This window comes from Protopterus annectens, chromosome 12.part0, assembly GCF_019279795.1.
Source record: "Protopterus annectens isolate FY-2018-M chromosome 12.part0, PAN1.0, whole genome shotgun sequence".
Taxonomy (NCBI): domain Eukaryota; kingdom Metazoa; phylum Chordata; order Ceratodontiformes; family Protopteridae; genus Protopterus; species Protopterus annectens.
Genome location: NC_056746.1, coordinates 615112917 through 615126961, shown reverse-complemented (window position 1 = coordinate 615126961; position 14045 = coordinate 615112917).

Below are 14045 nucleotides of genomic sequence, written 5' to 3'. Positions count from 1 at the left end.
TTGAGACTGCAAGAGCTACACTGCATTGGAAGTGCAACTTGGCACTTCTTGCAATGAGCAACTTTCTTTTATTTTTGTTTTAACTTAATTTGTCTACTCTCCTTGCTAATGGCTTGTATCCAGAAAAGTACTACCTTCACTGACTTTTTCAAGTGTAACTTGTATTTTGAAAGAAAAAGCTAGACATACTGCCAAACTGTCCTTAATTATGTATAACATCCTTGATATTACCTCGTATTATTGGTCCTGTACCTCATAACATTTTTTTTTAATTTTGGGTAAATCACTGAGGATTACAGCAAGACAATCCTACCCAACATTAAAGTTTCATACCACTTATTATAAGCTCTAAAAATGCATGCTGGTGCAAAATCTGGTGTAGTCACTATTTAAGTGAATTGCAGTCATATTTCTAAAAACTCACTGATTTGGGCCTTTGTCCCCCCACAATTAGTTTTCGCTTTGTCCAGTATTCTTGATCAAAGAAATTGAGAGGTATGTGGACTACTAAGCTTTGATAGATTTAAACACAATACTAAACTGGTAAGAAAACAAGTTCTGACAGCTTATTATTTAGTATTTGCCACGTTTTCCAGTTATAGGTAGTTAAGGTCACCACCGTTTCAAATGTCTAAAGCGGGAGATTATGAAGAACAATCCATATGCACAATCAGTATCTTTTTGTCAATATAAAATCTCATTCTAGTAGAATTTGAAGATCCATTTCCACCTCCACCCCATCAACTCATCAACTAAAAAGAAAACTGAGAAATTTGAGGCTCTGTTCTATGGATATGGCTTGCAAGACACAAGCAGTTAAAACATTTCTAGTCCCTTGAGTTTTATACACAAGTCAGGCATATTTTTATCAACCAGAGTAGTTGTGGATAGCAGTTAGTAAAGAGCTGAAGGATTTTATCTGGAAGGGGAAGACAGCAAGAGTCAAGTGGGATAAGCTGACCTCTTCCAATTGAACAAGACGGTCTGGAATTACTTGATTTAAAGGCGTATTTCAGAGCTACACAGTTAAGGCTCCAATACATAACATAAGCAGAAACCTATAATTCAAAGTGGAAAGCAATGATGGTGAAATGGAGGATAGTTCAAGAAATAAGGAGAGACTGACATTTTGGATGCAGATCCTTAAGGAGAATAACAATAACCATACATAATATTATATTCATAAAATATGAGAAAGTTCTCTAAGAACTAAGCCAACATAAGAATGGATAAAAGAGATTTTGCCAATAGGGATGACTACAATTAGGGATTCTGACAATAGGCAAAAAGTGTCTGGAATTTATTGGGGAAAACTGGCAAAATAATCAAGGTATTTTGAAGCAAATAATTAGAGAGGGAAAAGTAATAGAATGGGAATAGGTGAATAATTTATTTGGATTGCAGGCTTCAGACTTTCTTCCTTATCAAGAACTGATATCAGAATATAGGCAAAGATAAAGAAAAAGGGAGATCCTAAGTCAAAGTCCAGCAGTGGCAGAGTTTTTAGTAGAATCTAGAACAGAAGCTACTATTATAATATTGCATGATAACTATAAGAATCAATCAGAGGAGGTTAGAAAGGATTGGGAAGAGAGCTTGGATAAGCAAGTCACAAAGAAACAATGGGGAGATATTTGTATGTCTCCCAAATATGCAACAAAGTCTAAAAGATGTAGGATCTTTGCTGAGAAGTGTTTACATAGGTATTTTTAAACCCCAAGCAGACTCCAGAGTATTTTCCTCAGGTAGACAGAAAATGTTTAAGGTGTGATGGCAAAGAAAGAGGTACTTTGGAACATATTTCTCTGGGAGTGTAATGAGCTGCCAGACTTTAAATATTCCATGCAGACTACTCATTGGTCTGACTAAAGAAATACTTTTTTTGAGTTGTGATACAGAATCACAATTGCCTAGACATGGTCTTGCTGAGTCTAATTATGGTGGCTGCCAAAAAAACAATTACTAGAAACTGGAAATCAAAGTCTAAACCAACTGTACTAGAAGTAGTGACTATAGTAACAGAGATAAAACAACTGGAAACTGGATCTTTAGGAAAGAGTAGGAGCAAATTGCATACAAAAAATGGGAATTGTGGGAACAATACATGCAGATGAGGAATGAGGTTTAAAAGAAGGCAGGGCATAATGTTTGATATATCATAAGTGATGTATACTGTTTGCAAATAAAATAATGTCAATACGGTTTCTTTTCATTTATATAAATGTATGATTGTATATGTCATAAGTGATAATTTAATAAAGATGTTTCTTGTTTATCAAAACAAAAAACACATACAACTCAGATAGACTTCCTCTTAGTAAGAAAACGACATTGGGGTAGAATCAGTGATTGCAAAACCATCCCAGGTGAAACAGTCAGCCCACAATATAAGCCAATGGTTGCCACAATCACCTGCAAGCATTTGTCAGAAAAGCCTCTAAGGTCAATGGATACTAGGCTGAAGACCTGGAAGCTGACTGGAGACAAAGCATAAGAGTTCAAGGAATTAGGGCTGTAGCAACTCAGGAAGAAGAGTGCAGTTGAAGAAGAATGGCAACGCCTCAAAACAGCATGTGTGAAAACTATAAAATGGATATACAGACAATTGGTATGGAACCAATGCACATAAGGAAAGCTAGTGGTGGAATGCAAAAGTCCTGAAAGTCATCAAAAGATAGGAGTGCAGGAAAAAGTGGGAGATAAAAAGAGATGGGCCAGACCAAGAAAGAATACTAGTTGATTAATAAAACGGTTAAGAGAGGAGTTGGAATAGGAAAGAACTAGGCATCAGAGGCATTCTACAAGATTCTGGAAAGACTCAGTATCTGTGACAAAGAAACAATATTAGATTGCAAGGCAACGGAAGAAAGAGGAAGAATATATTCAGACACTCTTCATAAGAGATGCTGGCAACAACCTGCTGACCACTCCACAGGATGTGTAAGATAGATGACAGGAGTACTTCCAATAGTGTCTGAATGAAGAAAACCCACTGAAGCTGTACTGCCTCAGACACAGCCTACAAAGAAAGTAGAGGAAGGAAGAACAGTACTAAGAAAAATGAAGTCAGGAAATGTAGCATTTTCAGATGGAGTAACAGGATAAATGATCAAGATACTGGATGAAATAGGGGAGAGATGGCTCTTAAGGGTATTCATAGAAGTTTAGAGAGACATGCGTACCCCAGTTGATTGAATAATAAAAATACCACTGCAAGTGTACAAGAATAATGGGGACATCTGCAACTGAGAGCAGTATAGAAGTATTAAACTCCTCTCATACTGCATGAAAGTTCTGGAGAGGGTGATTGACAAGCAACTACACTGAGTTGTTGAATGTAAGATGGGAGATGAGCAGTTCATATTTAGGTCAGGATACAGTACAACTGACCTGATGTTTGCAGTGAGATGGATAGTTGAAAAGAAGCTAGAGGTGAGGAAAGAGTCCAACACGCTATTCCTAGACTTGGAGAAAGCATATAACAAGGTTCCAAGAAACCTAATTTGGGCAGATCTGCAGAAGTTGAAAGTCCCAGAAACATTGGTGGAATTAGTGCAGGCTATGTACAAGGACCTATTGACTCAAGTATAAAGAGTGGTTCATCTTACATTGGGTTTCCTAGTGGGGATCTGTATGCATCAGAGTTAGCTCTGAGCCCACTGTTGTTCATACTGGTGATGGACTACTTTAGCAAACAGGTTAGAGGACACAGATCAACAAAGCTGTATGCAGATGATATGGCATTACAGGAAGACTCTGAGCAAGCACTTTAGCAAAACATAGGGGAAAGGAATACAAAATGGAAGGCACGTGGGATGAAACTGAGTACAGCAAGACAGTTGTAATGACAGCAAATTGGGGAAATCAGAAGAAGCTGAGAACTGAGATAGAAGGGAAATAGTGGAACAGGTTAACAGATTCAAGTATCTAGGAGGGTTGGTTGAGAAGAAAGGAAGTCAGAATGAGGAGGTCAATGCTAGAATCAGTGGGGCTACAGTCAACTGGCACAGAATGTTATAGGTAGTGTATGACAGAAAAATGCCAAAGAAGCTGAAAAGAAAGGCGCACAAAACAATGGTATGACCAGTACTACTGTATGGTACAAAAACCTGAGTGGAAAAGGCAGACCAGTTGAGGAAGTTAGAGATGATGGAGATGAAGTGCCTGACATGGGTGGTAGGATGCACACTGTAGGACAGATGAAGAAATGAGGACATCAAAGCAGAATCCAAAGTAACTCCAATTGCAGAAAAGGTCAAAATGAACCGATTATGGTAGTGTGGGCACATCTGCAGAAAAGCAAAAGACAATTTGGTTAAGATTCCATACAGACAGGAAGAAGGCAAGAGGAAATGAGGGCATCCAGCAAAGAGATGGATGGATTGTGTGAGAACACTTGTGACAGTCAGGTATGATGGTCAACAAAGGTAGGAAAATGCCACTGAATCAGAACAGATGGCAACAGTTGATACAATGCCCTGACCCCATGCAGAAAATGGGAGATAGATTTGACGATGATGATATATACTTTAAAGTTGTTATCTGCATGGTAGCTGGACATGTTAGTCATTATGTAAACATGAACTATAGATCAAAAATATTCTGGATGTGTATGATATGGATTGCTTTTTAGGCACCATCTGTATACATACCTGCACTTTTCATGGGTACACTGCATATAACAAATAGTTTCATCAGTGATATGTTATGCTACCCAATAGCTATAGCATATCATAAAGTTGTTGCATACTGTAACAATACAATCAGTAGACAGTGTTACTGTTGAAAAGGCTGGTAGTGTCTATCGTACAAGTCTGTAATGTATTGCATGAATCTGACAATGGGAATTTGTTTATATATGTGTACAACATGTTGATACCTGTAACCATGCACATATAGTTGGTATGGATATGGGGACCTGTATAAGTATTGTTTCTGAAGCTGTGCCAAGAAACAAAAATAAATGCACATGATACCGAAGATGTCTCTGACTGTGTGATCATATGGTCATAATGCAAATGTATGTATGCAAATCAGGTGTATGCCACTGATGACTGCACTTGCCTTGGTTGCACATCTATTGAAGTCACATATAGGTGTACGTGTTAATCCCTTCTAAAGTTGTCACCTTGTGCAGTACAAATAAAAACATATCACAAAGTAGAGTGAGTGTGTGTGTGTGTGTGTGTGTGCATGTGCGTGTGTGTGTGTGTGTGTGTGTGTGTGTGTGTGTGTGTGTGTGTGTGTGTGTAAAGAACTGCACCATTTGGGCATTGCAGATTGCAATTATACTGCTAATAATTTTATGTCCATTGTCATGTATTGGTATGTGTATATTTCATAATGTGCATAACAGCATATCAACATGCCTGCCATGCCATAGACTCATGCCAGTTGGACTGTAATGTGCACATGAGCCAATGCTCATTTATACTTACATGTATGTGCAGTATCTAGTATGTCATGCATGCATATACCAATATGATGTGCTGTGGGTGTTTTGGATTGGTTTTTTACTCACTTTGCACATATGTTAGATGTTGACCAAGACACTGACCAGCTTAACATGCCTATGAATATGTAGCTACCATACATCAAGCTTGATAACTGCAGTGCTATCCATACTCCATAACAGGTGCATACAGCACATTTGTATAAGCAATTCATTTTACTTCCATTGCCAGAGGTTGTATTTACTTATGTGGTATACACTGGATTTAATATATACTATTGTTGCAGAATGCATACCTGTACCATGGCCAGTCTTGCAGTGACTCACACACACACACACACACACACACACACACACACACACACACACACACACACACACACACACACACACACATACACTAGAAATGTACATGTGTATAGCTGAAAGGGAGTAATACTGTTCACTGACAGTGTTGGAAATAGTGACACCAAACTTTATTGTGGGAGACATGCATGATTAGTGCATTGTCTGCATAGTACTGTAAATAAGATCTGACCAAGACATTTTAACAGAATATTTCTTGTTTTCTTTTTTCATAGTTGAGATCACACTAGCAAGTGATCGGTGCATGATGATCAGGAGGATCTTCCACTTGGAACAGTAGTACAGGAGGAGTGGTGCAGTTCCCCTTAACTATTTTTAGTACTACTGTCTTCCTCATAACAGATTCCTGTGTACTCAGCAGTTCAACACATATTATACATCCATCCCTGCATGGTATATTTCTGTGTGAAGTTTGCATATGAACCCTGGTGTTTTCCAGGATGACTGTAGTACTGTAGGCATGGCTGCAGTGTGACTTTATACCTCTGAGTGTTGATAAATGAATGAATATTGATAGTAGACAAGGACCCATCATGTGTCCAGCCATGAGACACCTACCATGTGGTGTCACCACAATGACAGCCACACAGATAAGAATGGAACACCAAACTAGGCTACAGTTGTCACTGGCCATCATGTTATTTTCCAATGTATTGGCTACTATACTTCACATATTTGTACAGTTACAATCTGGTACAGGTTTTGTGTACTGCAGCCCAATGTTTGGCATGAAATGCAATATTAACAGTAATACAGGGCACCTTTCCCGAGTACATCTTGTTTCATCCTGTGTCCCATTCAGCTCCTTATTGAAATGTCAGCACTCAAAATGCCGAGTGCCAAAAAGCTGAAAAAAGAGACTGAAAACCAATTGAAGGGTGAATCTTGAAAATTGCTTTTTCTTAAAACTTCTTTTGCAAGAAGCAACCCTTCTGCACTCCCCCATGTGGAGGCCAAGCCCCCCAAAACTTATATATATACCAACTTTGACATTACCATACTTCGGCGAAAAGTGGATATTCCAGGAAATGGCATTTTTGACTTAGTATATGCAAGTCTGATCTTTCAGCCATTCAATTTACATGTTTTGGGACTTGTTGTAGTGGGCCTCAACATTTCAAATGGGTACCATCCCATTCTGAAAGCTAATAGTACAAATGTTCACTAATGTTATGCATGCTTACATCTTTAGGTACATCATTCAGCTACCCACATATGTACGTGATTTGTAATAAAGTGCACTATCACACTGCAGTGAATCTTACACAACTGACATACAAAAGTATTCATGGCTCTGACAGCGTGTTGCATGATCATCCATGGGTAGACTAGAAATTAAACTAGCCACCAAGTCCAACATAAATTGTGTATGTGTGTATGTATTAGTTGGCTTATTGTGTATTGGTAATGCACACTTACACATAATAAATATTTAATGAGGATTACACATGCAAATTTATCTTTGCATGATATCATTATCGTGTCATTATGTATTTAGATTACCATAATGCACTTCTCTGTGTACATGGGTGAAATTTCAAGGCATAGAGATCACATGTTTTGTAAATGCTATGGAAGGCTTGATGTGTGTACAAAACATCAGCAGTCTGTCATCTATGCTGTTTTCTGTGGTAGCATTCTGTTATTATCATAACCATAAAGTGAGCATGCAAACATTTATAGTAAACTACAATTATTTCTTGTATGCAAAAAACATTTGGTGGAGCTGCTTATTGTATGTGTGTGTGTGTGTGTGTGTGTGTGTGTGTGTGTGTGTGTATATATATATATATATATATATATATATATATATTTGGGCCTTGTCTGCTGTATGGCAGTGTATGCATGTTACTTGGCTTACAATTGTGTATGCGCTCTTGTGGATTACTCATTTCCATGTCTACTATAGTGTACAATGCTATTCCTTCATGACATGTGTGCAATGCATTCAATTCCTGTGGTGTCAGTAGTGTTGAGGTATTGCTCTCTGTCTTGTTACCTATGTAAGGCTTGTTACAATGCCATAGGTCATGCTACTTGCAGTGATGGCAGGCATCTTGGGAGTATGACAAAGTATGTTTAAGCAGATATAGTGTTTGTACACATGATGATCCATTTCTGTGGTATATGCCATTTCATGTGGTGGATGTATAGCTGGAGTAATAGTGATGGGAAGGAATGAACCCAGCTGCTTGCCATGGAGTAGGATTCCTATTTATTGTAAGTATTACATGTATGTATGACATGCATGTATGTATGTATGTATGTATGTATGTATGTATGTTTATTGGGCATGATGAATTAATGAAGTATGGAATTTATCAGTATGCACACATAGTGTGATCCATTGTAATAATTTGCATGTACACATACTTAACTCATTCAGGCCTAAAGAGCCTTTTTTGTATACTTCCAGTTCACACTCAAAGCTCCTTATGACTTCTTATTAACAAAATGACACTAATATTGTTAGTCTGGGATGCATTTAAATAGAGAAATTAATCATTGTTTATCAATTATTATTCATATTTCCATATTTATGTCCATATTTTCATAATGGTGCACCCTGCATTTTATTGAGAGACATGGTATGATATGCCATGGTGGGAGAGAGGAAACTTCATTGTCAAGGTCCACTTATATCACAATATACCTGAGATAGCCTTTTCAGGGGATTGATGTAATTCTGTTTTACAATGAGAGATGCTCTGGCAATTGCTTTTAGATGCCAGTAACTTTCCTGGTTTAAATAAAGCAATTTCAATTATGAGTGAATTAAAGCTAAGAGCATCCAGACTTTAACTTTGGTTTAAAGTTATTCACTGTGTGTAGTTGACAATATGCCATTTTTTTCTTTGAATGCTGATAGGCTGAATTTTCATTTTCAAGGCTTTTATTGGACACCAATTTGACTGGTGCAATTTTTATTTCTAAGGTTGTCATTGGTCAGCTGATTGATTGGTTACTCATTTCATAAAGATTTAAATATCATTAGTGACTGATTTATATTCTTGAGTTACTGACTGTTAAATAACAGGGGAGTATGTGTTTTTTATCAGTATTTATTTGGTGTGTTTTGAATGTCATTTACAGTTCTTGTGATGCCTAAAAATAAAAGTGCTTTATTGTGATTGATTCTGTTTGGTATATTAAACTTCTGTATTGAGTGCTACCTGGTTGTTGGATTTTTATTTATGGAAAATCTATGCATTTACTGACTATGATCACTGTAAAGAAAACTTCTTACTGATAACATTGGTATTTGCACTGTCTTTAATAGCATTTATTGTTCACAAAATACTTACATTTATTTATCTTTTGCTTTTTTAAGTTTATTTTTCAGAAAATGCTCTGGAATGCAAGATGTGTTAGACTACTAGAGGTGTGACATTTCACACCACATAGATGTTAATGAGTTAAATTATTCATAATGCATATTTGCTTAGCTCATTCCCTCCAATGGAGCTCAGGACATTTACACTGTAACTTCTAATGGGCAAAGCCTAAGCCTTTTGACAGAATCAAATATGTTCTCACATTTCAAACAACTGTTCATATCTCTGGAACCACAGGGATTATGAAAGAAGTATAAATTGCAAACTCTTCAGCATAAACTATTTTTATGGTGGTACTATTCTTTAGGTTCCAGTCTTAAACTAAATTTTATAAGTCACAGTAAAGAAAACACAGTGACTATTACATTTGTAATATTTTGAAAACAACTCACAATATCTCATCAACTACTTAAGTTACACACATACTGTCAGCATCATTTTATTCATCTAGCTGAGAGCCTTCATATGAGGCTAAGGAGTTATGTCTGTGTTACTTGGTTGTTGAGATATTTAGAAAAATGTGAATATTATATCTATATAAATTATCATAAAAACAACAATTAATATGTATTTACCTTCACTAGACAGAGGTCGAATATTAATGAAGTTGAGTTTGCCATTGTTTAAGCTTTAAGATGAACTCTTTTAAAACATTGTACTTAGCATGATTTTAGAATTATTAATGCAAATATGAGCAAGCAATATTTGACGTCTAGAGGCATCAGCAGGAGTTAACTTCAGATGCATCTGGTGGCGTCATTCGGATGTAGTGAGTTAATGGTGTAAGGTATGTAAACAGTTTTACCTTATGCAAAACACACTGGTTGTTGACAACAAGGCATATGTGATGTATCTCATGCTGATTTTTATGTCTGATACTCTAGGCTCATGTATGCCCATTGACATTCTGGTCAGCATATGTTAAGTAGTCCAAGAATGACAGAAGACCATCTCTGTTGATATTGTGGAGCCTGTGTGTTTAGCTATGTAGTCATTGTACAGTCTGGGAGATGTGCTCCTATGTGTGACATTATGTGCTCAGTATCCTGACCACTATGACTTTGGTTGCTGTGTTTACATATATATCTGTATACATGCAGTACAAATACCCACAACACAGTACAATGCTGTGCACCACACAGTGGTCATACAGCACAGCATGACTGAGTACTTCTTTTAGGAAAATGTTCTGCTTTGATTTTAACTAGCATGCTGCCTACACAGACAGCAGATGGTCTAGTTGTAAGCATGTGATACCTAACTGTTAACAGATCCCACAATCCACACGTAATTTTAATCATAGTTTGCAGATAGTCTATACAGATATATTTATGATGACAATGGACCATAAAAATGTGTCTTGGCAAACACTCTCAAGCTGGTGTAGATCTTGCATTTGGCATTGTCAGTGCCACAGGTATGTGCTATTATGTATATTGTGAGGAATGATCAGGTATGAACACATGGAGAACATCTAGGCACAGTTATAGTATGTAACACAGTTATGTTGCATGATATCCATCAGGATGCCATTACATATTAGGGCACACTTTCTATAACTATATAACATTATTTCCTTTTGTATATCTAACTGACCTTTGACACCATCAACAGACATAGTTTGCCTTCACAGGACATGGTATGATCTGTATTTAACTGTATATCCAGACATTGCTGTGAAATAGGTACCCTGTATGGATGGTAACTGTAACTGATGCTTTTTTTCATATGAAAGGAACACATTTCCTGAATGATATGATTCCTTATTCTTTATGTACATTATCATGTGGCAGAGCATGCCATTGCTGACACAATGTATATCACCTTTCCCACAAATTACCTCCCTATCTGTGTTTACCAACATCATTGCAACATCAGTTAATGATGCTGTGCATAAAGTATCTCAGCATTTTACTCTCTTTTGATATATCCATCAATATTCGGTCCATGCTTACATAACATGTGCAACAGTAGCAGCATACCCTGTACCTCCTTCTGCATAGACCTATCTAAAATTGATCTGCAAAAGTATACAGGCACATAGGGTAAGGCATTAAAATGCACTACACAGACATAAGATGTGCAGGAACACTACATACGACTGTACTATACAAACACATGTGTAATATGCTATTGTCATATGTTGCTCTTATCTAGAATAATATCTTACAGAAAATCCAAACAAAGAAAGCCCATCCCTTGAACAATGAATGATAATGATGTCTGCTAAGTGTCCAGAAGAGTGAGATTGAGGAGGTGGATGCAGCTAACTCTGTATCAATACTACCTATAACAGATGCTATCATTCCAGCAGGACCTGTAGACATTCCCAACATGCCAGATGACTATTTCTGGGAAATGTGGCAGGTCGCTGATGATCTCTTTTGGGAGTAGATGCAGGCCTTGTTGAAGGACTTTTTTAAGGAGATGGGCCACGCCATGAATCAGACATTTCAGGATGCACTTGCATGATGACCTTACCATGGAAAGTTAGTCTAATGGGGAAAGTCAGGTCTATATTAGAACACCGAACTTTCAAAATTTCGAGTGTTCTAATATTGACCCATTTTCAGCAAAAGCTGAAAATATCGAAGAAATAGAAAAACAATTTTTTTTCCTAGGAAAAGAATTTGGTTGTTCGTTTCTGTTGCTTCAGTAGTTTCAGCGCTGTGGTGGAAAGTTACAGGTCGGGTTCAGATAAGTGTGTGATTGTGTGGATGTGAGGGTTAGGGCAGGTTAGGTGAGTTAGGGTTAGGGCGTGGGTCAGGTAAGTGTGCGATTGTGTGGATGTGAGGGTTAGGGCAGGGTAGGTGAGTTAGGGTGCAGGTGAGGTGACTGTGCGATAGTGACGGACCTTAGGGTTAAGGTTTGGGTTAAGGTAAGTAGATAGTGGTGTATGTATAGTTTAGTGTAGAGTTAGGTGTAAGAGTTTAAGTGTATGTGTGTGGATTGCTGTTTGTTTGGTGTGCTTGTGTTGTGTGTATGTGTTTTAGAACAGCAATTTTTTTCCCTAGGAAAACATTTGCTGTTCTGTATGTTTGATGTTTTAAATTTCCGATTCATAGGATTCGATATTAGAACACTTGACATTTTGAAAGTTCGGTGTTCTAATATAGACCCAGGAAAATCCCTCTGGCACATAAAAATTGCCTGTGTGTTCCTTAATTGATTACATGACCCCATTTGGATGCCAGTTATATGCATAATACAGGTTGACTAAGCATTTTCTATACATTATTAACTTAATTGCACTTGTATATGTTGATCATGCTAACAGTGTAATGATGTCACATGATATTCATATGCCTGTGTGTGGTGCCAGTATTTGCTCCATGACCTGGTTGCCATCTGCCTTTTCTTCACCATTGCCTACTGTGTCTTTCTAGCTTGTGTCCATTACAACATGGCATATAATAATACTGTGTGTGCGTGTGTGTGTGTGTGTGTGTGTGCGTGTGTGTGTGTGTGTGTGTGTGTGTGTGTGTGTGTGTGTGTGTGTGTGTGTGTGTGTGTGTGTGTGTAAATACATGTGTGTGCAATATAACACACTGTCACTGAATGGTTGTTATGTACAGATGCTATGACACAATCACTGTGTGATAGCCATTACTCGGCAATGAAATATCTGTGGTGATGCTTTTCATTGCCATCTATCCCCAATATACTTTAAATGCTAATCCTGTATTCCCTAAATATGGTGCATGAGAGGTAGTGATCCATATGTGCTAATGGCATAGATCACATCATATGTCATATTTTTCATTATATACTTTGTGTCATGCAAGTGGTTCCAATCTAATGCATGTGCAACATCAGCATAGTATGGTATCATAATTCCAGTGACATGCATATGTGTGCCATATGCCATCACATACCATATTAGGCAGTATGCTCAGTATACTCACATTAAAGCCTGCCCATCTCTGCTGTGGTGAAAACAAAGGCTGCAAAACTGTCTCTTTACATATGTGAATCAACAGTTCATGCAGATCACGTTGAGTTCTATGCCTGTTTGTGTGCAAGCACAAGTTTATTCCTACTTGTGTAGTATTGTTTTTTCAACAAAAATGGTGTACTTGTGACACATTAACATATATAGTGTATAATCATTGTAAACATATGTGAAGTACATGGTACCATTGACATACATATACATGGCATAGATGTGCATGACATTCACATTGTGCCTATGAGTCACCTTAGTGCCACTACTGGTAATTTAGCAGGACAACAGATGTACACATACCAGCTTATGATATGTATTGCAATGTGTTTGCATGACTTTATATATATTACACAATATATGCACTACACGCTAGTGTTGTAACATTGCATTTGACATATTTAGATTCATACATACATGCAAATATTTCAAACATGGGCATTAATGCCCTTCTAGCTTGCCAATATACCAAAACACTTGTTCCCATAATAAGTGTCCAGGCTGTTCTTAAAAATATCTAAACTAGTACTTGCTTTAATGTAATTTTGTAGTCTGTTTCATGCATCAGCTACTTTGTCATTGAACCAATTAGTACACTTCTCATTCCTATAGAATCTTCTACATAGGTTGCCTGATGATTCTCTAGTACCTTTTGATAACCCCACACATTCCCAGAGGTTCTTGTCTCTAAATGCCCTATATACCTCAATAAGATTGCCTCTTATATATCTGTAAGAGAAACTAAACAAGTTCACATATTTTAGTCTTTCATAACTTAAATTTTCATATCCACAGATGCCCTTGTTATATTTCCGCTGTACTCTTTCCAGTTGACTCATGCTTGTTTTCTTATAGGGTTTCCAGATTGTTATTCCATACTCAAGTTTGGGTCTAATGTAACTAATAAACAATGGGCAGGATTCACGAAGGCTTGCACGGAGTGGGGTGA